This window comes from Oryctolagus cuniculus, chromosome 2, assembly GCF_051225735.1.
Source record: "Oryctolagus cuniculus isolate XC-2025 breed Fujian yellow rabbit chromosome 2, ASM5122573v1, whole genome shotgun sequence".
Taxonomy (NCBI): Eukaryota; Metazoa; Chordata; class Mammalia; order Lagomorpha; family Leporidae; genus Oryctolagus; species Oryctolagus cuniculus.
The window spans coordinates 160,384,876-160,410,000 of NC_142868.1; the positions used below are offsets into that span (position 1 = coordinate 160,384,876).

At 51.6% G+C, this 25,125-nt stretch overlaps 1 long non-coding RNA gene across 3 annotated transcripts in view; it reads right to left on the minus strand.

Annotated features, from left to right (window-relative positions):
• Positions 1–6,577: 6,577 nt before the first annotated feature.
• Positions 6,578–25,125, minus strand: part of LOC149128107 (uncharacterized) — a 46,746-nt gene continuing 28,198 nt past the window's right edge. The window contains exons 1-4 of one of the 3 annotated variants that reach the window (XR_016230367.1): positions 15,157–15,481; positions 12,977–13,033; positions 11,302–11,380; positions 6,578–6,830 (exon numbers count right to left, since the gene is read on the minus strand). This is a non-coding gene — a long non-coding RNA (uncharacterized LOC149128107). Of the gene's footprint in view, positions 6,831–11,099; positions 11,381–12,976; positions 13,034–15,156; positions 15,482–25,125 lie in introns of those variants that run through there. The other 2 variants (XR_016230366.1, XR_016230368.1) reach the window with 2 other exon arrangements.

Here is a 25,125-nt window from a genome sequence, read left to right on the forward strand (position 1 = left end):
TTTCCCTTCACATGAACCTGGCACAAGGACCTCCACGGCTCAGGAGACACCAGACCAGTGTGAGGGGTAAGACACGGCAGGTCAGAGGCCACTGCCTGGGCTGGCGTCTCCTCTGACCAGCCCATGCTGGGTAGAGCGTTGGGCACCACAATCCCAGCTGCTCAGGCTGCTCAGCCAAGAGCAGCAGCTGGCCAGAGCTGGCCAGGGTGACTGCAGTGGCAGGGGGGCGGTCTCCAGTCTGCTGTGTACTCGCAGGGGTGTGGAAGGAAGGGGAGGATTTCCGGTCCCTAACACACTTGGCATCCTGTGTGCAGCTGAAGCTGGGTAGCTGGGAGAACAGTGGGGCACAGAGGGAGGGCAGAAGGCAGGCGCTTGGTGTTAGAGCCCACAGGTTGGAGAGGAAGAGGAGGGCAGCTGGACAGACACCCCAGCTTTACCTTCCTCTGCCCGAGCAAATTGTCCCCACAACCATAGTCCCTTCCATGGGTATAACCTCTCTCCTATGCAGCTGGATCCACAGCCATCCGTGACAGCCACTGTGTCACGTGATGCTCAGCTTGGTCCCAGGGTGGTGGAGCAGGTGCCACTCCTCTGCTCTGTACATGGATGGAGAAGGTGAGGTCCAGTCCTCCTTCTCACCCAGCCTTGGTTCCCCCATGGTGCTGGGCAGCGTCGGTTCTTCCTGGTAATAACACTTGAAACTCTGCTTCCATTCCCACTCCCTGGGCCAGGATCTTAGACTCGGCTCCTTCCACAGGCCAAGGCGCATGTCTCTGCCTCCATCTCTCCCCAGGCTGAGCTCTCCTGCCTGCTGCCCCTGGACTAGGCTGCCTGAGGCACTGATGTCACCTGCATGGTCTCCATGGCACCCAGCATCCCTGGTGAGCACCCCATCAAAACTGCCACTGCCCGGCTTCCAAAGGCCTCTGGAACTCCATGGCATACATGGAACCGCTCTGCCTCAATGTCATCTCCACTGCCCTGCTTGCACTCTGTCCCCCTCTCCTCTTTAATAAACTCAAGTTGCTCCTCCCAGCCTTTGTGCCTTTACTCGTGCTGTGCTCCCACCTGCCCACCCTCCACTCATGAACAGTTCTGGTTGCTAGTTATCCCTCGAGGTACAGGGTGAGTCCACCTCTTTCATGGGGCTGACCCAAATTACCCCAGAGACTGTTCCCCCTTCTGAATTCACATGTCCATACAGGGCACCACACTGGAACCCTCGATGGCCAGCCCCCTGGGAGGCTCCCAGGGGTCCTCACCACCCGGTCCCTAGGTCCCTGTGAGAGCCTCTCCCTGGATGAGGAGAGCTGACCTGTGTGGCCAACAGGGTGCTGCAGAGATGGCCTGGTCCCGGGAGACCCTGCGAGTCTGGTTAGTGCTCTCTCGGATGGCCTGCTCTGGAGGAGGTGAGCCACCACGTCAGGAGGACACGTAACCCCACGGAGGAGGCCGGGTGGGGATGGATGGGGGCTCTTGGGCAGCGACCAGCATCAACATGGCCAGGGGTGCTGAGCCACCTTAGGACCCTCCTGATCCCACCAAGCTCTCGGGTGACTGTGACCACAGCCTCCTGATAGAACCAGAGCAGGACCTCCCACCCCCAGCAAGACCGCCCCACATTCCTGACCTACACACGCTGGCCAAGGGGACAACTGTTACCCAAGAGCAGATGACTAAGGCAATAGTATTGCTCAGTGAATGTCTCGAATCTATGGAAACGCAGGACTGTGCCTCTGCCAGAGGTGGACACTTGCGAAGGATGTCCTTGCTGTGCCTTCACTCAGCAGTGCTAAGGACTTGTGTGCTGGACACTGTGTTCACACACGGGAAAACTTACCATGTAGTCATCGAACAAGCAATCACAAGGACGTGAATAATTACCAGGGCCAGCGCTGTGGCTCAGTGAGCCAAGCTGGCACTTGCAACGCTGGCATCCCATATTGGAGGGCTGCTCAGCTTCCAATCCAGCTTCCTGCTAATGGCCAACGAAAGCAGTGGAAGATGGCCTGGGTTCTTAGCCCCTGCATTCATGTGGGAGATCTGGAGTTCCAGGCTCCTGGCTTTGGCCTGGTCAGGCCCAGTCCTTGTAGCCATTTGGGGATTAAACCAGTGCATGGAAGATTCTCTCCCTCCCTGTAATCCTTTCAAATAAATAAATAAAATAAATCTTTTTTTTGTTTGTTTGTTTTTTTCTTGACAGGCAGAGTGGACAGTGAGAGAGACAGACAGAGAGAAAGGTCTTCCTTTGCCATTGGTTCACCCTCCAATGGCTGCTGCAGCCAACGCGCTGTGGCCGGCGCACTGCGCCGATCCAATGGCAGGAGCCAGGTGCTTCTCCTGGTCTCCCATGGGGTGCAGGGTCCAAGCACTTGGGCCATCCTCCACTGCACTCCCTGGCCACAGCAGAGAGCTGGCCTGGAAGAGAGGCAACTGGGACAGAATCTGGCGCCCCGACCAGGACTAGAACCCGGTGTGCCGGCACCGCAAGGCGGAGGATTAGCCTAGTGAGCCGCGGCGCCGGCCCAATAAAATAAATCTTTAAAAAAAAAAATAAAGATGCAGGGGTAGGTGTTTGGCACAGCAGTATATTAGAGGGCCTGCTTTCAACTTCCAACTCTACTTCATTTTTTTTTTTTTTTTGAAGATTTATTTTAGGATCTTCAATTAGATTCACAGCTGACTTCTCATCAGAAACCCTACAGGCTAGAAGAAAATGGTGAAATATATTTCAAGTCTTAAGAGAAAAAACTGTCAACCCAGAATACTGTACCCTGCAAAGCTCTCATTTTTGAATGAAGGTGAAATAAAGATCTTCCACAACAAATAGAAACTCAAAGAATTTGTCATCACTCATCCAGCCTTGCAAAAGATGCTTAAGGGTGTGCTACGCACAGAAACATATCATTATAAAGAAGGTGAAGGTGGAAAATCTCCCAGTAAAAGTATAAAGGAAATTCAAAGTAAACAATAGGAATATTTATAAAAAAAAATGACAGGGCCAAGTCATTACTTATCAATAGTCTTCTTGAATGTAAATGGTCTCAACTCTCCAATTAAAAGATACAGACTGACTAAATGGAAAAAAAAAATCTATTTGCTGCCTATAAGAAACATATCTCATCAACAAAGATACACGCAGATTGAAAGTGAAATGATGGAAAAAGATATTCCATTCTAACGAAACCAAAGAAGAGCTGGTGTAGTCATCCCAATATCAGGCAAAATAAATTTTAACATAAAAATTGTTACAGGAGTCAAAGAAGGGCACTATGTAATGATTAAGGGATCAAGTCAATAGGAAGATGTGACTATTATAAATGTATATGCAGCTAATTACAGGGCACCTGGCTGTTTAACAGAAATGCTAATGGAGCTTAAGGGACATACAGACTCCAATGCAATAGTAAAGAGAGACTGCAACACCCCACTTTCAGCAATGGACAGGCAGATCAACCAGAAAGAAAATCAGCAAGGAAGCAACAGATCAATAGACACTATAGACCAAATGGGCCTAACAGATATCTACAGAACTTATCATCCTACAGTGGCAGAATCCACATTCTTCTCAGCAGTGCATGGAACTTTCTCTAGGATTGACCACATGCTAGACCATAAAGCAAGTCTCACAAATTCAAAAAAATAAAAATCATACCATGCATCTTCTCTGACCACAAAGGAATGAAACTGGAAATCAATTACTCAAGAATCTCTAGAACATATACAAACACATGGAGACTGAACAACATGCTCTTGAATGAACAGTGAGTCATTGAAGAAATCAAAAGAGAAATAAAAAAACTTCTGGAAACAAATGAAGATGATCTATACCCCCATGTTTACTGCAGTTCAATTCACAATAGCTAAGATATGGAATCAACCCAAATGTCCATCAACCAAAGACTGGGTAAAGAAATTATAGGATATGTATACCATGGAATACTACACAGTAGTAAAAAAAATGAAATCCTGTTGTTCGCAACAAAATAGATGCAACTGGAAAAACCTCATACTTAGTGAAATAAACCAATCCCAAAAGGACAAATGCCGTATGTTTTCCTTGATCTGTGATAACTACTAGAGTACCTAAAGGTAACCTACAGAAGTGAAATTGACCCTTTGAGATGCAATGACTCTGAACAGCCCTTGTCTCCACTGTTGAGGAACAGTTTTTTTAAATACTATTTGTTTAACTCTTTACTTAGTGTAGAGTTAATTGGATATGTATAAAGCTAATTCAGGGCTGGCACCATGGCACAGCAGGTTAAAGCCCTGGCCTTGCTGCGCCGACATCCCATATGGGCGCTGGTTTGCATCCCAGCTGCTCCACTTCAAATCCAGCTCTCTGCTATGGCCTGCGAAAGCAGTAGAAGATGGCTCAAGTCCTTGGGCCCCTGCACCCATGTGGGAGACCTGGAAGAAGCTCCTGGATCCTGGCTTCGGATCAGCTCAGCTCTGGCCATTGTGGTCATTTGGAGAGTGAACCAGCAGATGGAAGACCTCTTTCTCTTTCCTTCTCTCTGTCTCTACCTCTGTCTGTAACTCTTTCAAAATAAATAAAATAAATCATTTAAAAAAGTTAATTGAGGGGCTGGCACCATGGCTCACCTGGTTAATCCTCCGCCTGTGGCACCAGCATCCCATATGGGCACCGGGTTCTAGTCCCGGTTGCTCCTCTTCCAGTCCAGCTCTCTGCTGTGGCCTGGGAGGGCACTGGAGGATGGCCCAGGTGCTTGGACCCCTGCACCCACATGGGAGACCAGGAGAAGCACCTGGCTCCTGGCTTCGGATTGGCACAGTGCTGGTCGTAGCAGCCATTTGGGGAGTGAACCAATGGAGGGAAGATCTCTCTCTCTCTCTCTGTATATAACTCTACCTATCAAATAAAAAAAAAAGTTAATTGAAAATAGATTGGCAGGCGCCGCGGCTCACTAGGCTAATCTTCCGCCTTGTGGCTCCGGCACACCGGGTTCTAGTCCTGGTCAGGGCGCCGGATTCTGTCCCGGTTGCCCCTCTTCCAGGCCAGCTCTCTGCTGTGGCCAGGGAGTGCAGTGGAGGATGGCCCAAGTGCTTGGACCCTGCACCGCATGGGAGACCAGGATAAGTACCTGGCTCCTGCCATCGGATCAGTGCAGTGTGCCGACCGCAGCACGTGGCAGCGGCAGCCATTGGAGGGTAAACCAACGGCAAAGGAAGACCTTTCTCTCTGTCTGTCTCTCTCACTGTCCACTCTGCCTGTCAAAAAAAAAAAAATAGATCTAAGTAAAAAATAAGAATGGGAATAGGAGTGGGAGGAGGAAGAAGGATGGGAGGGCATAGGAGGGAGGGCAGCTACAGTGTTAAGAATCACTATATTCCTAAAGTTGTATTTATGATATGCATGAAGTTTGTATTCCTTAAATAAAAGGTTTCTGTGGAAAAAGATTTATTTTATTCATTTGAAAGGCAGAGTTACAGAGACAGAGCAAAAAACAGAGATAAATCTTCTACCTGCTGGTTCACTCCCCAAATGGTTGCAACAGCCAAGACTGGGCCAGACCAAATCCAGGAGCCAGGAGTTTATCCAGGTCTCCCACATGTGTGGCAGGGGTCTAAGGACTTGGGCTATTCTCTGCTGCTTTCCCAGGTGCATTAGCAGGGAGCTGGATCAGAAGTGGAGCAGCAGGGACTCGAACCAGCACCCATATGGGATGCTGCAGATGGCAGCTTTACCCACTGAGCCGCAGTGCTGGCCACCCCCCACCCACAGCTCTACTTCTAATCAAGCTTCTTGCTAATATACAACCTGGGAGCAACAAGTGATAGCTTAAAAACCTGGGTCCCTGCCATCCACATGGGAGACCCAAACTGAGTTCTGGGATCCTAGCTTCATCCTGGCCTAGTTCTGGCTATTGCAGGCATTTGGGAAGTGATAGAAGATAGAGCTCTTTCTGTGTCCCTACATTTCAGATCAAATAAAGAAATATTTAACAACAATAACAACAACAAAAAACCCGAATAAAGCCACAATGGTAGTAGTCAGTGGCCCCCTCCGCATCCTGGGGAGAGATGACAGTGGTTTGGGCTGGAATATTGGCAGTGGGAACAAGAGATGCACATGGTTGCAAGAGACACTTTGGAAGTACTATGAATGGGAGTTGGAAGGACAAGAGGGTGAGAGAGAGGCAGGTGTTACGATTGAGCGGATGGGGCCTTTTTTCCACCCCTCCCCCATCAAGAAACCTTATTTAAGGAATAGAAAACTTCATGCATTTCATAAGTACAACTTTAGGAATATAGTGATTCTTCCCACCATACCCACCCTCCCGCCCCTCCTCCCCCCTTCCTCTCCCATTGCCAGTCCCATTCTGCACTAAAGATTAATTTTCAATTAACTTTATACACAGAAGATCAACTCTTTACTACGTGCAGATTTTGACAATTTGTACACGCACGTGCACACACACACACACACACTAACTTCCTCAACAGCCCAGACAAGGGCTATTAATATTTTCCACTTAATACACTAAAACAAAATAAATCTCTGAGAACAAGTTTTTTTTTTTAATTTTTATTTATTTGAAAGTCAGAATTAGAGAGAGAAGGAGAGGCAGAGATTCTATTGCTGGTCCACTCCCCAACTGGCCGCAACGGCCGGAGCTGAGCTGATTCAAAGCCAGGAGCCAGGAGCTTCTTCTGGGTCTCGCGGGTGCAGGGGCCCAAGCACTTGGTCCATCTTCTTCTGCTTTCCCAGGCCATAGCAGAGAGCTGGATCAGAAGAGGAGCAGCCAGGACTCGAACAGGTGCCCCATATAGGATGCTGGCACTGCAGGCAGTGGCTTTACCAGCTATGCCACAGCGCCAGTCAAAGAACAAGTTTTACAGTTAACTCATAATATAACTCACTGAGGACAGAGGTCTTGCATGGGAAGTTAGTGCATAGTGACTCCTGTTGTTAATTTAAGAATTAACACTCTTATGTGTGATGTCAGGGACCACCTGAGGCTCTTGACATGAGCTGCCTAGGTTGTGGGAACCTTCTGAATTCACAGTCTCTGTCAGTATTTAGACAAGGCCATATGCAAAGTGGAAATTCTCTCCTCCTTCTTTGATGGCCTCTTCTACTGGGGTCTCACCCACAGAGATCCTTCATGTAGGACACTTTTTTGTCATAGAAGCCACCACTTTTGATTCCTGCATCCCACATGAGTGTCAGTTTGAGTCCTGGCTGCTCCACTTCTGATTCAGCTCCCTGTTAATGTGCCTAGGAAAGCAGCAGAAGATGGCCCAAGTGCTTGGATCCCTGCTACCCATGTGGGAGACCCAGATGAAGGTCTTGGCTCCTGGCTTGGGTCTGGCCCAGTCCTGGCTGTTGGCAGCCATTTGGGGAGTGAACTAGCGGACAAAAGATTTCGCTCTGTTTCTCCCTCTCTGTTAACTCTGCCATTCAAAATAAATACATTTTACAAATAAAAATAAAAAAGCTTAGTGGTTGACGCACTGGTGAAGCCAACTGCTTGAGCAGACATTCCTGAAGCTGCCCTGGCCAGCCCTGTCCTCTCTTAAAGGGAAATAGACCCTTTTCTCTGGCCAATGACCCCACCCTCACTTCCCAGCAACTCCCGTTGGTTCTGAGCAGGCCCAGTTAGCATCTGCCCAGAGCTCTGGGGGCTCCCACCAGGCAGACAAGAAGATGGTCTGTGCCCTCTGGTGTATGGCGGGGCCCAGCCCAGTGCCTGGGTAGGCGCTTAATTAACATTGGATGAATGGATGTACTCTGGGTCAATGAGTATGTATCCCCCCTCCCCCACCATCCCTTGTGTCTGCTCCTTTGCTCCTGCTGTGGTTATTGAATTCACCACTCAGAGCTCCTGCCTGGACCTGAACACCAAGCCCTGAGGACCAGCTTGGGCCTTGTGGGCATGAACCCCTGATTGCGGCCTTCCCTAGCATCCTATCCGACCCCAGACTTCCTCCCCGTGTGCTGGCCCTGGCTGTGCCCTGGGCCCGGGCCCCAGCTCTGCCACGTCAGAGGCTCCCTAGCTGTGCGCCACGGTTTGCTGAACAGGCATCAGTATGCCAGAGCTGCAGCGTTTATACCTTGTGTATCAGTCACCAGCAGCTTGTTAAAAGGACAGCTGCTTGGGGCCCTCCCCCAGATAATCTGATTCAGTAGGTACTGAGACTCCGGAAATCGCATTTTTAGCAAGCGCTCCAAATGCCGTAGGTGGTTCCTGGGTAACACTGCTGTGGAGCAGTGAGCCCTGAGACACTCAGATCACACCGTGCCAGACTGAGCGGCTGGGGAACCCTGGGAGCAGGGGGGTGGGACCCGGGGCCCGGCCCTGGGACAGACCTTGGGAGCAACTCCCCCCACCATCATATCAAACGCTGAGAGTACCCACAGCCCGCGTTAAATATAGCTCTTTGCTCTAGAAAACTTGAAAAGACTTTCCTACTTTTTAGCCTTTTAAAAATATATTCTCTGCATTGTTGTTAAACTCTATAAATATCCTTACATATTTATTAGATATTATATAACAGCGGAGTTGAATTGTAGGTGACCATTGACATTTTATAGCCATTTAATTAACACCGATTTCAATTTAGAAATTTCCCTCTTGGAGCCAATACAGTTTTAATTTAGGGTTCAAATATATTCTTCAGGCCCTTAAAAAGCCAGCGGGCCCCCGGCACGGTGCCCATAAAGAGGCGTGGTGTCATCTGAGGCAGCTTTTCCAAAGCCATCTGGGGCAGTGCGGGAGGCGTCTGGGATGGCGAGGGGTGTGGGCAGCCTCCCCGTGGCCACACAGTCCCTGGGAGTCATCCTGACAAGCTGTGGCCTGGAGCCCAGGAGTGCTGGACTCAGCATGGCAGGTAGCCACCTGCCACCTGGGCACCAAATATAGCCCATGCACAAAGCCCGCTCTGCCTGCAACCTGCGGGCTTGGCTCACTATGCTGGGATTGCCACAGAGAGAAGCTGTTAAAGTGAATTGAAAGCAGGTTTCTCCCCACCACCCAAGCATGCCGAGGGGTGTAAATAGACAATGCATTTTCCCTGCCAGCCATGCAGTGTTGCTGGCCTTAGACACTGATATATCTGGCTTGGCGGCTTCGGGTGTTGAGGTCAGGGCACACTGGCTTTCCCCAGTCATCCCACACAGTGGGCTGTTTCCCCACTCTTCTGCGCCTTCGCGTTACGGGGTGTGTGTGTGTGTGTGAGTGTGTGTCTGGTCTCTCCAGTGGGACATACATGTTGAAGCCCTACTTCCCTCCCCCAGTGGCCATATTGGAGGAAGAGGCCTCCGAGGAAGCAATTGGGTTAAATGAAGAAGTGAGGACTGGGCCTCCATCCCATAGGATTAATGTCTTTGGAAGATGGGACCAGCGAGCTCGCAGACTCCTCCCTGGCATGAGGAAGGGGTCAGGTGAACACGCAGCAAGGCAGCAGCTGCTGCGAGCCAGGAGCAGAGGCCTCAGGATGAAAACTACTCTGCCAGCTCCTTGAGCTTGAACTTCCAGCCTCCAGACCTGTGGGAAATAGCAGCCTGGTGTGTCGGCTGCCCAGTCTGGCATTTCGTTCCAGCCGCTACAGCTAAGACACCCCAGGGAGACCTTGCTTCTCTAGTCTGTGAACCAGCATCAAGGAGCCCACACCCAGGCCCGCCCAGTCAGAGCCTGCATTGTAATGGGAAGCCCAGGTGACTCAGAGGCTCTGCTTAGAACAAGGTGTGGGTCCTGGGCGGGTCGGGCCCCTCCAGCCGTCATTTACTCTTCAGGGGGAACCAGGGAGCAACGTGGAGGCAGTTGCATACCTCAGGGCAGGAGAAGATGGCACTGCGAAACACAAAGAGCTACCCGTCTCTTTGCCAGAAGAATCATTTTGTTTTTTAATTTGAAGCTTTGCTTTATTTATTTTAAGGGAAAATTACAGAGAGAAGGAGGGACATAGAGATCTTTCATCCACTGATCACTCCCCAAATGGCTGAACGGCTGGGGCTGAAGCCAGGAGCCAGGAGCTTCTTCCAGGTCCCCCTGTGGGTGGCAGGGACTCAAGGACCTGGATCTTCATCCATTGCTTTCCTAGGCACATTAGCATGGAGCTGGATCAGAAGAGGAGCAGCCGGGACTCAAACCAGCACCCATATAGGATGCCAGTGCTGCAGGCGGAGACTTAACCTATAATGCCACAATACTGGCCCCTGCCAAAGAGTCTTATGTGACTGACCCAGGCTTTGAACTTGGCTGGTCTGGCTGTGGTGGTGGGGTGTGTGTGTTGGCTCCTCTAGATGTCCTTTAAGAAATACAGGAAATGAACAGTCCCAAAGATGGGGTGTGTGTGTGTGTGTCTGGTGTGGATCCTCCCTTGTTGAAGGACTGACCACAGGCGGACGTTTCGATGCCTTTCACTTCCAGGTGCACTGGGTATCTGTTGTCTCAGGGCAGTGAGAGGTGGATTTAATCCCATATAGCAATGCTAATCAGTTGTTAATGGCCTGGGGCTGGCATTATACACCAGCATCCCATATTGGAATGCCAGTTCAAGTCCTGGCTACTCCACTTACCATCCCGCTCCTTGTTAATGCACCTGGAAAAGCAGAGTGGAGGATGGTCCAAGTGCTTGGGCCCTGCTACCCATGTGAGAGACCCAGATAGAGCCCCTGGCTTTGAGCTGGCCCAGACCTGGCTGTTGAAGCCATTTGAGGAGTGAACCAGAATGGAAGATCTCTATCTCTTTCTCTGTGACTATGCCTTTCAAATAAATTTTTTTAAAAAATTGGTATTGGCCACCTGGAATGCTGTGTTCAAAAGGCTCTGAGGGGGCTGGCATTTTTTTTTCAGTGAAAAACAACCCTGTGGGGTTAACAAAACCTGCCAAGAGGGAGGAATGGTAGGGAGCACCAGACATCTGTTGATTCTACTCTCAGGGACAAGGCAGCCACACCTGACACATGAACTAATTCACCAGGCGATGAGGCTGGGTTCTGCTTGTGCTACAACTGTCATTTATTTGGCTAAAAACAATTTATTTTACTCATAAATGAAAAGAATAACTGGAAAATTTTTGGAAGAGTAAGTAGGGGGAATTAACCCTCCTAGGTGTTACCATAGCTCATTGATTCTGTTTTCTGTGAGCTGTGGTTGTTTCTACAAGTTAACAGCTCTGACATTGAGGAGTGTCTTACATCCCTGTCACCCTGCCATCACCTGTCCTTACACAGCAACTCTAGCCATATTTTTAGCAACTTGGAGAAAATCCTGGAGACAACAGTGGAGTAGTCTTTTAAGAAATGCTGCATCATAAACCAGCACTCACCGGGCACAGAGGACAAGGTTGTTTGGAAAACAAGGACCTCATGGTCAGAATCAAAATCCAGTGCAGAGCAGGAGACAGACTGCAAATACGAAAACATTTTAGGATGGTATTAGCTGATTACTTTTTCTTATGTATGTCCAAGTGTCGTATGTGATAAATTTGTGTTTCTACCTAAGTCTAACAGGATTTTTTCCTCCAGAACCAGAAATTAAGCTTTAAAGTGGTAAGGAAAGCATCCTGTCATGGTTCAGTTGGCTCCAGTTATTTTCTCTCTTAATGGTACATAAAACAGTAGTGGACTTCACAATCAATGGCATTTGGATTCAGTAAGAAACAGGTTTTATAAAACAACACCAGGGGCCCATGCTGTGGGTAGTGGGTAAAGCCGCCACCTGCAGTGCAGGCATCTCATATGGGCGGCGGTTCAAGGCTCAGCTGCTCCATTTCTGATCCGGCTCTCTGCTATGGCCTGGAAGAGCAGTAGAAGATGGCCCAAGCGCTTGGGCCCCTGCACCCACATGTAAGACCCGGAAGAAGCTCCTGGCTCCTGGCTTTGGATTGGCGCAATTCTGGCCTTTGCAGCCATTTGGGGAGTGAACCAGCAGATGGAAGATCTCTCTCTCTCTCTCCTTCTCTCTCTCTCTCTCTCTCTCTCTCTGCCTCTCTGTAGCTCTGCCTTCCAAATAAATAAATAAATATTTAAAAATAAAACATTGCATTGCTAGGCCACAATTGATTTATTTGTCCTTTCCGTTAGATATTTAGGGAGCATCTAGTACATATCAGCAATTGTTCTAGATGCAGAAGACAGGTCAAGGAGAACACGTGCCCACGCTTGTGGGGACTTACATTCCAAGCGAAGGAGTCTTGGTTAACAAGCAAGAATCACATATGGAAGAGGTGGGAGTTCAACGGCAGACTCTTAGGTCCTATTCTTTCCCACCATACAAACCCATCATTCTTGGAAACGTTAATTCACGCTAACAAATATTGCACACATGCACAGCTCTATTCTCCCAGTGCTGTCCATCCTGCTGGGGAGGCCACAAGGAGGCGGCGAACCCCTGGGACCACCGAGGAGGGCCCAGCCATCCCAGAGCCCTGGCTGAGGGCGTGTCCTGCCACCATGCCAGGCACCTGAGTGTCTCACTGTGACTCCTTCAGCCCCAGCCACCTCTCTGCAGCCACTAGAGGGAGCTCCAAGCAGGACCAGCAGAAGAACCACCCAGCTAAGCCTCCAGCCAACCCACTAGGTTTTGGAATGGTTCCCTTTGCAGACATAAATAGCTAAGAGGGGGATGGCTTCTCTGAACAGGTGGCCTGTCGGATGGGAGTGAAAGGTTGAGGGTGGGGTAGTGCGGAGGAGGCAACCCCCAGGCCAGGAGGTGCCAGGAGGGTGCTTGGTACACTTGAAGAGCTGCTGAGAAGGCCAGCGAGGCTCACGTTGAGAGATGAGGAGGGTGGTTACAGAGGAGCTGAGAGAGGGAGGCAGGCGCCAGGTCCAGAGGAGCCTGGGCTTTGTTCTAGACACCATGGAGGCATTTTAAGCCGCTGGTCTCAAATGTGGTGGATGCTTAAGGAAGAGGGAGACGCAGCAGAGGGCCATGGTCACATTCCCCGAGGCAGGTGGCAGTGGCTTGCACAAGGGTGGCAAAAGGGAGAGCTCAGTACATACCTGGAGGCAGAACACTCAGAACTGGGTGACGGCTTTGTAGAGGACATATGGCCGCAACTAGGGACAAAGAAAGAAAAGTGGACAACCCCATCCCCACCCCACCCCCAACACAAACCTGGAAAAGTGGCTGCTTCCAATTAACTAGTGAAGCAGCTGCCCTCTGTTATCTTGTCCAGGGAGGGAAGACGTCCTAAGCTCTGCTTCTGTAACTCCAGTCATAAATCTGTCCTAATACATCTGCCCTGGTATCTCTTCTACAAACATACCAGGCTCACTGACCATCAGAAGTGTGGTCCTAAGTCACGTAGGCTGCAATTTAAACCCACCGATGCTGGAACAGCTAAGGTATGACACTGCTGAACTTATAAATATTGTAAGAAACTTGAGTTTGATGCTCAGTTCTCAGGAAATGATTCCAGCTGAGCCCACTGGCGTTAATAAACTGCTTCATCCTCCACTGTCTCTGGTGCCTGTTTGAATGGAGGGAGTTTTCCCACCCCAGGTTTCTGTAACAGTTTAGATGTGAGATATGATCAGAAGGAAGTGCCAAAAATGACCCCCAGATTCCCAGTGTGGCCACAGGGTGCAGGCTGGTGCCATTTACTGAGAGGGGGTGAAGTGTGGGGGGATTGGGGTGCAGATCACAGGTTCACTTTGATACGTGTTGCATTGGTGGTGTCAGGAGAGGTGAGCAGGCAGCTGAAGGCACAAGTTTGCGTCTCAGAAAAAAAAGTGATCTGGGCCACAGATGGGCATTGGGAGTCATCGGCTCCAAGATGTCATTTAAAGCCACAAGAAGCCATGAACTTCCCGGGGACTAGGGGGCGGAGGAAGAAAAAAGGTTCCAAGGGCATTAGATGACCGCTAGCAGAGGAAACCCTGGCAAAGAACCTGAACGTACCCTTGGAGTCCCCTTAAGGCACAGGAGCAAGTTCAAGGCATTGCCATCTACCAGCTGCCTTCAGCCTGGGGGCCACACTCCCCGCCAAGCCTGAGCCCTGGTCTCTCTAGGTAACCAGGTGTGACTGCCGAGCCCAGAGTAGAGAGGGAGTGATCAACATGAAATAAGGACAAAACCAAAACAGCTGGGGACAGGATGGGACCCGCTGGGCTACTGCTGAAGGATTCTTCCAGTGCGTTTCCCACTGGTAGGAACGGGCTGAGGTTTTCAGAGAAAGCCCCATCAGCCACTGGAGCAGCTCGGGCTCTCAGTTACTGCCCGACAGCCCTGGTGGCAGAGCAAAAACAAATAGTGCACGACTCCCAACAAGACGCAAGTGTCAGCAGGCTGCCCGCGGAGGCCCCGAGATGGATTGGCTGGAAAAGCCGAAATCTATAAACACAGGGCTGCAACACTCTCCATCTCTTGCTCATTTAGTTCACAAGCTTTTTCACTGCTGAGACACCAGGTCCCAGATAAATAAAAGAGCCCTGTGATGGTTGCTTCACACCCCAGCGGGCACAGGAGGCCTGCAGGCTCCATCAGTGCTGTTCAGGGTCTCCATAAGAATTTTCTATCATGGTTCCTGCACATCACGCCCGGAAATCTAAGGAATAATCACCATACACACACACACCCCTCAATCTCTCGAACATGGAGTTTGAAAACAATGTCACTATGACTTCGGCCAGAAAGGGTCTTCATTCCTAACCTCCTCCTTTTCCCCTCTCCCTACACAGCAATGCCAGCACAAAGATTCAGAGACACCCCTCAGCCCAGGCGAGACCAGGGTTGGTCTAGCCTCGTAGATTCTCCATTACAAAGACGCAGGGTAGATGCAGGCCAGAGAAGGGAGCCCAGTCCCACAACTCAGCCCCACCTGTGTCTGCTTAAAGGCCTGCCTTGCCTGTGGCTCCAGGGAGGCCTGTAAGTACAACCATTCTACAGGAGTGATTGACAAAGCGTGGTGTCCCTCCCCCAGCCCCCAGCAGCAGCAGCCTCACCTGGGAACTCTCTGGGGTTACAAATTCTTGAGCATTTGTGCATCTGAAACTCTGGGGGTGGAGCCCAGCACTCTGCATCTGAGCCAAGCCCCCCACCCCGTGGTGGGGGCGGGAGGGTGCTGGTGGGGCTGCCCAGGCTGGGGAGGCTTAGCTCCAGCTGACTTCTCTCCCATACGGCTCAGCCTTCATACTCTTTCAAGGGCATGCGCTTTTATATTTGGGAAATGGGGGCTTACAGTTTATTTTTGAGGAACAGACTCAGAATATCTGGGAGGACGAGCAGAGGGGAAATCACGGCACATCGGACTTCCAGAGGAAGAGCTTCATGGTTCACCAATGCGGGGCAACGGTGAAAAAAGGTTGTGAACCATGGATGCAGAGAAAAACGTGAGGGTCTCTCAGAGCCTGGTTCCGGGCTTCCCGCAGCAGGGCCTGAGCGAGTGCTGACAGAGGAGCGCCACACACTGATAGAGGTTGATGGTCCTTTATTGCTGGGTGGAGAGTGCGCTCATGCCCTAAAGAACTCTCGACCCTGAAGCCCAAAGCAACAGGGTTTTTAAAGGCAAAAGGTTTTTAAAAACAAAATCGGGTTGCTAAGATCAAGCGGGAGTACATAGTTACTGGGGTCAAGCTGACCTAAAACCCATGCGAAACTAATATCAATTATAATCTTGACAATACCAGTTACAATCTTAACAATTTCAATTATAATGTTGATATTAATCCAGATAATGGCTTAAATCATATGTAGGACATAGAAAAATGAGATTTTTATCATTAACCCAGGTGCAGCCTATCCACTTCCAAGCTTGAGCGATCATGCTAGGGGGTTCTATGCTCTGCCAAGGGTGATGTAGTGGACTGCTGTTGTCCAAGAGTTTTAGATCATAGTTTCAGGTCAGAGTCTCACGGTGGGGCGTGCCTTCCCAGAATGGAGTCCCTGCTGTCAAGGTGTTACTTCAAGAAGGCCAGGAATTCATCCACCCCACTCCCCCAACTCCACCAAAGCCAGGCACTGAACAGGCTCTTATCAAACTACAGTGCATTAGTCGTCAATAGACCTGAGCAAGTAGTGTGTGCATGTGTGCATGCAAATGTGTGTGTGCACACCTGTGGGGGGGCAGAACAGGAGGGGATGGAAGCACCCGTGGCACACACCCCCCACCAGCTGCCCCCAGCACTTTGCTGTCAGCCGTAGGGGTGACGTGGTCTGTACTTTCCCAGTGAGCCCAGGATGCAAATGTGGTAGATGGCTGCTTTCCTGGGGCTTCTCACTAGGGTGGTTTGAAAATTTGGTGGGCCCCACTCTAGATTCAGATTTGCTGGTTTTGGCGTGGTGACAGCCTGATTCTGTACACAGGTCAGTGGACAGGGGATTTGACAAACCCTGCTCAGGGCCCTGCATTGCCAGAGGTGCTCTGTGCCTGCACTGTCCAGAGGGCTGCACTTTGTTTTAATTAACTTAGATGTAGGCTTAAATAGCCACTCCTGGCCGTGGACGCTGTCTCGGATAACCACCCTAGCGAGAATCACAGCTTGGCAAGCTCACCTCCACACTGGTATGGGGGCAGCTCACCGAGGGGCAGTCCCTGGGTGGAACAGCTCCTCCACTCCTTTCCAGGGCAGGCCTAGGGCCCCTGGAGGCCAAGGCCGGGGATCCGAGGCCTTCTGACTCTCCCCAGCCTCTTCTCCAGGATGACGGCTCTGAGTTCCTGCTCCAGGGCTGCCTGGCTCAAGGTCAGGGGCCTGTCAATGGCTGTATACAAGCAAGCCCTGCTCTGCATTTTGGGGAGGATCAAGCTGGGACACACTAGGGAAAAGGGATATCAGGTCCCTTGCTTGGCCAAGGGCAAGCCATACAGGTACCCTCTGTGCTGGTCTTCACATTTCCCACTGACAACATTGAAAAAAAAGGTCAGACGTAAAATCAAAGGAAACTGTTCAAGGTGATGTTTATTTTTAATATTTTATGATTTATTTATTTGAAAAGGAGAGTAACAGAGACAGAGAGAGATCTCCCATCTGCTGGTGGTTCACTCCCCCAAATGCTTGCAATAGCCAGGACTGGACCAGGCCTAAGCCAGAGACTCCGTATGGATATCCTACACGGGTGTCAGAGGCCCAAGTATTTGAATCAGAATTTCTGGCTTTCCCAAGTACCTTAGTGGGAGCTGGATCCAAGGTGGAGTAGCTGGGACTCAAAAAAGCACTCTCATATGAGATCTGGGGCCCCAAGGAGCTGCTTAACCTGTTGTGCTGGAATGTTTGCATTTTTGGTCATTTTTTTTAAAGATTCATATTTTTTTTTATTTGAAAGGCAGAATTACAGAGAGACCAAGAGAGAGGGAGGGAGAAGGAGAGAGAGAGAGAGAGATCTTTCACCTTCTGTTTCACTTCTCAAATGACCACAATGGCCAGGACTGGACCAGGCCAAAGACAGGAGTCTGGAACTCCATCCGGAGTCTCCCACATGCTGGGGCCCAAGCACTTGGGTCATCTTCCGATGCTTTCCCAGGCACGTTAGCACAGAGCTAGGCAGGGAGTGGAGCAGCCAGGCCTCGAACCGGCATTCCAGTGGGAGTCCCTTGTTGCAGCTGGTAAGTTAACCCACTAACCTATTGTGCTACAATGCTGACTCTTAGATGGCATTTTTAAAAGGCAAGTGTTATTATAAAATATCTACTTATGGAGAAAAAAAAATGAACCCACAGCTAGCCAAACAGGGCTGCCCCAAATGATTAAGAAAAATCCCCAAGAATGAAACTCCCTCCCACAGCAAATAGCTGTCAATATGTAGATCCAGCACCTCTCTGCCAAGGTTGGCAAAAGACCATCAACCTCAGCCCCACCCAGGCTGCCCCCTGGCCAGGCTAAAGACCTGAGGCACCCAGCCGCAAGCAGACAGGGTGAGGAAGAAGACGCTGGCTGGGGCTAGGCTGTGACCTGGGAAGCCACAAAACAGAGCTGAGAACAAACCCACAAACACCAAGCTGGGCACTCAGTGCCAGGAGGCTCTGGAAGAGGGAGAGGACAGGACAGCACAGTGCTGGCCTTGGGCTCCCTTGAAGCTGGGTGGGTCCCAGGGGGGAGACACTCTGTGGCTCCTCTCAGCCTGAGTGGCCCTGGCCCTGCAGGCTGGCAATGCCATCTGGCCACAGTGGGCTTTCCAGGTGCCCTGAAGAGCTGCCACACTCATCCCATTATGGGGTGGGGGTGTCCAGGTCTTCTCCAAACACAAGAAAAGACCCCGTGAATGGCCCAGGGGTCACAGTGAGCAGAGAACAGAGCACACGGAGGCTGGGGGAGGGGGGAGAAGGAGTTTCTGAGAAGCAGCAACAAAAGGCACTGCCCCCTGCCACCCTCGCACATCCACCCCATGCTGTCCCATGCAGCAGGCCCCTGTGACTGCAGACCAGAGTGCAAGGATAGCAAGGGGGCTGAGCTGTGAACAGAGCTCTGCGGGACGTGTGGGGTCGCCAGGTTAGCAATGAGGGATGGGGAAGGTCTGAGCCCAGGAAGCAGGGGGAGGTGACGCCCACCTCCTCCCAGAGAGGCTAGGAGCCATGGGTCATCATCCAGTGTGACTCATGTCTCGGCCTCCCTGCAGGGACACTGGCAGCCACTCCCGCCCGCCCTCGCAGGCCAGCTGGAGACAGGACTGCTCACTCCTTTCTTTATTCCACAGCCATGGGGGCACGCGGGAGGGCACCTCCACACCTGCGGCGATCTGGATGGGTCAGGCCCAAAGGGGCCTCTCCATGCCCCTACAACCAGCTTTGCTTGGAAATCACCCACAGAGCCCCAGCCATCCGGATGCACGATCTGCCTCCGGATCTCAATCCTCTCCTGCTGCCCTGGGGCGGAGGCTGGGGCTGGGCTGGCTGGGGCTTTCTCACATTGACCACTGCACCATGTCCTTGTGCCTCTGCAGAATGGTCCCATCACAAGCAGCAACAGGCACCTACACATGAATCAAAGCAGCGACACACGTGGCATGTGTGGGCCACGCCCCAGGGCTGTCCACCACAGGGCCAGCCCCGGAGCTGTGCACATTCTGAAGAGCACCCCTGGGGTACAGTGTTCCCGATGCCACTTGACATGTCTGCGTTCCATGTCTGCAGAGTGCCTGGGTTCACGCACTGGACCTGGCTTCTGATTCTAGTTCCCTGCTAATGTGAACCGTGGGAGGCAGCAGGGAATGGCCCAAGTACTTAGGTCCCAGCCACCTATAGGGGAGACCAGGATTGAGTTCCAGGCTCCTGGTGTTGGGCTGGCTGTTGCGAGCATTTAGGGTGTGATCCTGCAGATGGCAGCTGTCTTCTCTGCCCCTCAAATAATAAAAAATAAGAAGCTAACAAACAGCACCTCTCTTGCTGGGCACCTCTGCTCTGCTCCTCTGCCTCATCTGGCCTGGAGGGAGAAGCAACATGGCCTGGCTCAAGCCGATCAGTGGCAAAGCCTGGGCTGGATGTGCCCACACCTCCTCTCTTGCACACGGAAGGGCCTAACGCTCTGCACAGGTGTTCAAGGCTCCCTGAGTCTCCCAGCTTGCCCACCACCCACATCTCTGTGCTGTCCCCACAGCCCCAGTCACACCTATACCCCAGCCCAAGGTTCCCTGTCTGCCCCTCGTGTCTCCTTCCTCTGTGAGATCCCCAGTCCATTCCCTACCCCAGCTCCCAGCCCAGTCCACAGTGAGCCCATGAGCCCTTCCTCCCCAAAGCCTCTCCTCTTGGGGGACAGCTCCCCACAGCTCTCTTGACTTGGGGGTAAATGTTTAACCAAGTGGTTAAGACGTGACTTGGGACACCCATATTCCACATTGGAATGCCTGGGTTCAAGTTCTAGCTCTATGTTTTTGTTTTTTTAATTTATTTGACAGGTAGAGTTACAGACAGTGAGAGGAAGAGACAGAGAGAAAGGTCTTCCTGCTGTTGGTTCACTCCTCAAATGGCCACCACAGCCGGCGCTGTGCTGATCCAAAGCCAGGAGCCAGGTGCTTCCTCCTGGCCTCCCATGCGGGTTTAGGGCCCAAGCACTTGGGCCATCCTCCACTGTCCTCCCGGGCCACAGCAGAGAGCTGGACTGGAAGAGGAGCAACCGGAACTAGAACCCGGCGCCCATATGGGAAGCTGGCGCCGCAGGCAGAGGATTAACCAAGTGAGCCATGGTGCAGTCCCCTCTACATATTCAGATTCCAGCTTCCTGCTAATGTGCACCCTAGAAGGCAGCAAATGATGGTCCGAAGTACTTGGGTTCCTGCCACCCTTGTGGGAGACTCAGATGTAGTTCCTGGCTCCTGCTTTTGACCTGGCCTAGCCCTGGCTATTGTGGACATTTGGGTAGTGAACCAGCAGATGGAAGATCTCTCTGCGTCTCTGTCTTTCAGATAGATAGATAGATAGATAGATAGATAGATAGATAGATAGATAGATAGATAGATAATGCTTTTAAAAAAATTTCAGGGAGGTGGTTGAGAGCCTAGCTCCTTCCCTCTGCCAATTTCATCTGCAAGAGCACAGTTGGCCGAGGGCAGGAGGCTGCCAAGTATGGGGACCTGGGAGGGTGGATATCGGCCAGCAGGCTCCTGCCACCTCCTGCACTCTCAGAAGGGCACTGCCAGTTCAGCGTGCTGCCCGGCTCGGAGGACAAACCTTGCCATCTGCCTGCCCCCGGGGCCACTGGCATCTCCCGGCAGGTGGCAGCCAGAGATCAGCCCCGCTGAGGACTCTGTCCCCAGAAGTGCTTGTCCAGGACCGTAGGGGAGGAGGTGGCTGGGCTCTGTAGTGGCTGCTGGCAGTGCAGGGGGGTGCGGTGCACCCTTCCTGAGGGGACCTTCAATGCCAAGCAAAGCAGCCAGGGCTGAGCGCTCAGGGTGGCCCCATGGCAGGTGAAGGTTGAGGGTGGCCTTTTACCCCCTCCCCCTACAGTGACTAAGGCTCAGCTTTCCTTAAAAACCTGCTCTTTCCTCGGGTGATTACTGACGTCATAAATAAGAGTGTCAATTATTAAATCAACAACGGAGTCACTGTGCACCTGCTCCCCACGTAGGATCTCTGTCCTTAATGTGTTTTACTATGAGAATTAACGGTAAAACTACTAGTCAAATAGTACTCTATATCTTGTGCGGTTGTGTGGGCGCAGTCTGTTGAAATCTTTGCTTAGTATATACTAAGTTGATCTTCTGTATATAAAGATAATTGAAAATGAAACTTGATGAAGAGTGGGATGGGAGAGGGAGTAGGAGATGGGATGGCTGCGGGTGGGAGGGAGGTTAGGGGGGAAGCCACAGCAATGCAAAAGTTGCACTTTGTAAATTTACATTTATTAAATAAAAAAAAATAAAAACAAAAACAAAAAACCTGCCCTTTGCCGGCCATGCAGGGCCCCTTCCTCCTCCCTGGCTTCACCTCCCTGGTGTTTCCCTGCGTCCCCCACCTGCAGGCTTGTCTCCCCCAGACCCAGGTCTCTCCAGGACCCTTGCTGTTCCTTCCACCAGCAATGGCCTTTTGCTGATGCCTGGCAAACTCCTATGCATGCCTCGAGACCCAGGTTAAATGCTGATTCCCTGGTGAAGCCTCCCTGACTACATGAGACAGAATCAGTTCTTCTGTGTGTGCACTTGGTCTTGCTACCATTACAGCACTTACTGCGTTGTCCAGTAACTCTGTAACATGTCTGTCTCATTCCCTCCCTTTTTTTTTTTTTTTTTTTTTTGACAGGCAGAGTGGACAGTGAGAGAGAGAGAGACAGAGAGAAAGGTCTTCCTTTTGCCATTGGTTCACCATCCAATGGCTGGCGTGGCCGGCGCGCTGCGGCCGGCGCACCGTGCTGATCCGATGGCAGGAGCCAGGTACTTACCCTGGTCTCCCATGGGGTGCAGGGCCCAAGCACTTGGGCCATCCTCCACTGCACTCCCTGGCCACAGCTGAGAGCTGGCCTGGAAGAGGGGCAACCGGGACAGAATCCAGTGCCCCGACCGGGACTAGAACCTGGTGTGCCGGCGCCGCAAGGCAGAGGATTAGCCAAGTGAGCCACGGCACCGGCATCCCTCCCTCATTTAAACAGTGAGGGAAGCGACCATTTCTCTAAGCCCACGAGCCTGGAGTCTGGCAACCATCATCTGGTGAAGGAATGACACAAGGATACGGATTCTGCTTCCGCCATGTGGTCCCAGGCAGTCCCGCAGGGTGCCCTTCGCACACTTGGGGAGCACCCATGGAGTGACTAGTCCCATGTCTGGCATTTCAGAGACCAAAGAAGGCGGGGATTTCCCCGCTGAGTTCCAAAGATAAAGGAAGATAAGAGCTTAGACGAGACCCTGAGGGAGGCATAGGGCCCACGGGGAGTCACTGAAGAAGGGAACCCAGGACGGCCTCCTGGGCACCAGCTCGTGTTTGAACTGGCTCTGCAGAGCAGGTGGAGTGCAGCAGACTGCGAATGGAGGGCAGGCAGGCACAGAAACAGGAAAGGAGGGCTGGGGACAGCAGAAGGTGACAGTGGCCGGGGCGTGTCCAAGGCCAGCTGGGGCGGGGGTGGCTCCCATCAGCAGGAAGGCTCCCAGAAGGACTCATTCGGGAACCCCTGCCTCTGAGTCTCACTGGGAGATGGACATGTTCTCTAACCCTACTCCAGGTGTCAGCGCCCAGGACAGCGGGGACAGAGCCAGAGGTCAGCTGTGAAAACAGGAAGTGGTCCGCATATACTCACCTCACTGAGGTTTCCTAAGTTCCAAACCTAGTAGGGCCTAGAAGGGGCTTGGGCCAAGGAGCCATCTTAATCTACTGGCCCCCAGCAACGCCTCCCACCTTCTCTGCCCTGGGTGCACTGGGGCCTAGGGCCCCATCACCCACAAGGCAGACCAATGTTTTTAGGCACCGTCCACCTGGAACACACCCAGGAAAGCACAGTGGGGGTGGGGCTGGGGGGCAGCAAGGACAGTGGACAGGGACCTCTAGTAACTGACCATGCAAACAGAGCCCAGCCACTCCGGGAGTGGGGAGTGCCTGGTGAAACCAGGGGCAGCTAGTCTCCCCTTTATAGGCTGACTCGATAACGTATCGTCCACCCGGACAAGTGAAAGAGAGACGCACTGCTAATGAATATTCTGGAACCTGGCATGCAAGGGGCTGAGCCCGCCATCCAGGGTGGTGGCCCTGCTGCTCACAGAGCTTTTGACTCACAGGTAGACCTGTTCCTGGCCCTGGAGTCCAGACCCAGAGTCCACTGCCTGCTGGGCACATGTTATAGCTCCACACTTATTAGTAAATGTATTGCATTTAAATTTATGTGTAAATTTAAGCACATACATGTTGAAATTAGGGGAAATTTTAGGAAAAACAAAAAAAGTAGATAAAAGAAAGTGAAATCACCTAAAACCTCACCATCCAGAGATAACAATGATAGCAATTTCAGACTATACCTTCCTGGTAATTTTGATGCCCACATTTTTACATACAAAATGGGTTACATTTCACATAGTTTTGTTATCTGTTCTTTTCAGTCAGCAATGTGAGTCTATAATAAACACCTTTTCCTGTTGATAACTACAGGTATTTTAATAGTTGTACCACTTTTCCTGGAGTAGGTTCCCCATGACTGAAGTAACCCCATACTCTCTCCCCTACACACACACACACACACACACACACACACACACATGCCTGAGCACCCTGATTCTGGTTCCTTCTCAGATGCTACCCCCAAAGAGAGCAAAGGCGATACTGGCTCTCTGTTGAGGAAGGGATGTGTTACTGTTGGAGGTCCAGAGGGGAAAATGAAAACCGACAGAATTCACGGGGCAAAGCACCTCATGGCAAACTCTTCGAGCGTTTCCACAGGTAGATGCCAATCTGCACAGCTCTGCCCAAGGAGAATGGCAGAGGCGTGGCCACGCCCAGGCCACTGTAAGATAGAGAGAGGCTTAAAGTAGACCCAGAACTGAACATGGCAACTCTTTGAAATTCGTGGGCATAAAACTGCCCGGGGAGAACTCGCTTCTCCAACACTCTTCATCTACTGCACGTCACACGACCTGGAATTCTCAGAGTTCAGGGTTTTCTTTTCTTTCCATTTCTTTTCCTTTTTGAGATTTATTTATTTGAGAGGCAGAAGTACAGACAGAGAGGGAGGGAGAGACATAGACAAAGGTCTTCCATCTGCTGGTTCACTCCCCAAATGGCCGCAATGGCCAGAGCTGGGCCAATCCGAAGCCAGGAGGTTCTTCCAGGTCTCCCACATGGATGCAGGGGTCCAAGGAGTTGGGCCACCTTCTACTGTTCTCCCAGGCCATAGCAGAGAGCTGGATTGGAAGAGGAGCAGCAAGGACTGGAACTGGTACCCACATGGGATGCTGGTGCCATAAGCGGAGGCTTAACCTACTACACCACAGCGCCAGCCCTAGGGGTCAGGGTTTCCTAAAAGGCCCCTGTCAGAATTGGGGGCTAACCTGGGAGGCAGCAGGACAGAGCTGGGGCTTTGGACTCAAGGACTGGGGCTTGGGTTCTAGGTCCGTCCATCACCAGTGCTGCGACCCCAGAGCAAGTCCTCAACCTGTCTAAGTCGATGTGTCCTCACCTCTAACAAGGAGCTAACAGGCTCTCTGATGGTAAGATGGAACATTCTGGAACAGGGAGGTGTGAACAATGGGGCTGTCCCTGTTTCTGAGCAGTTGGGTTTGCTTCTCAGTTCAGCCAGGTGTGGATTTGGGAAGTGTGGATTATTATGGGGTGGATGGTATGTGCACGAGAGCTGTACAGCCGAGTCCCCGAGCAGGATGCATGGCCAAGGAGACTGTGCACACCCAGGACAGCCGGGGCACTGCAGGCACGATGGGACGTGCTAGAAGGGCGTTAGGACATCTCAGTCACTGCCGCAGCCCTCAGCAGTCACACAGTTAGCATTTACCGTGTCAAGTGTCCTTTAATGCAACTCCGCAGCTTCGTGACCAGGAATAATCCACTGTTTCACTGAGAGGTTCATGCGAGCCACGTTAACTCAGGCAGAGGAAGTGCATCTTACAGCCCTGAATGAGGTTTTCCAGCAGACAGACTGAAAGCCTGGCTGAGGACCCAGGTCTAAAGTCACCAGGCCCTGAGCCCAGGCCTGGTCTCTGCCCAAGACCCCAGTGGGGCTCAGCACCCACAGGTAGTGCCCTGGCCTGGATGGGCCTTTGAGGGCTTTCTGAGAGTAGCATGGGTGACGGA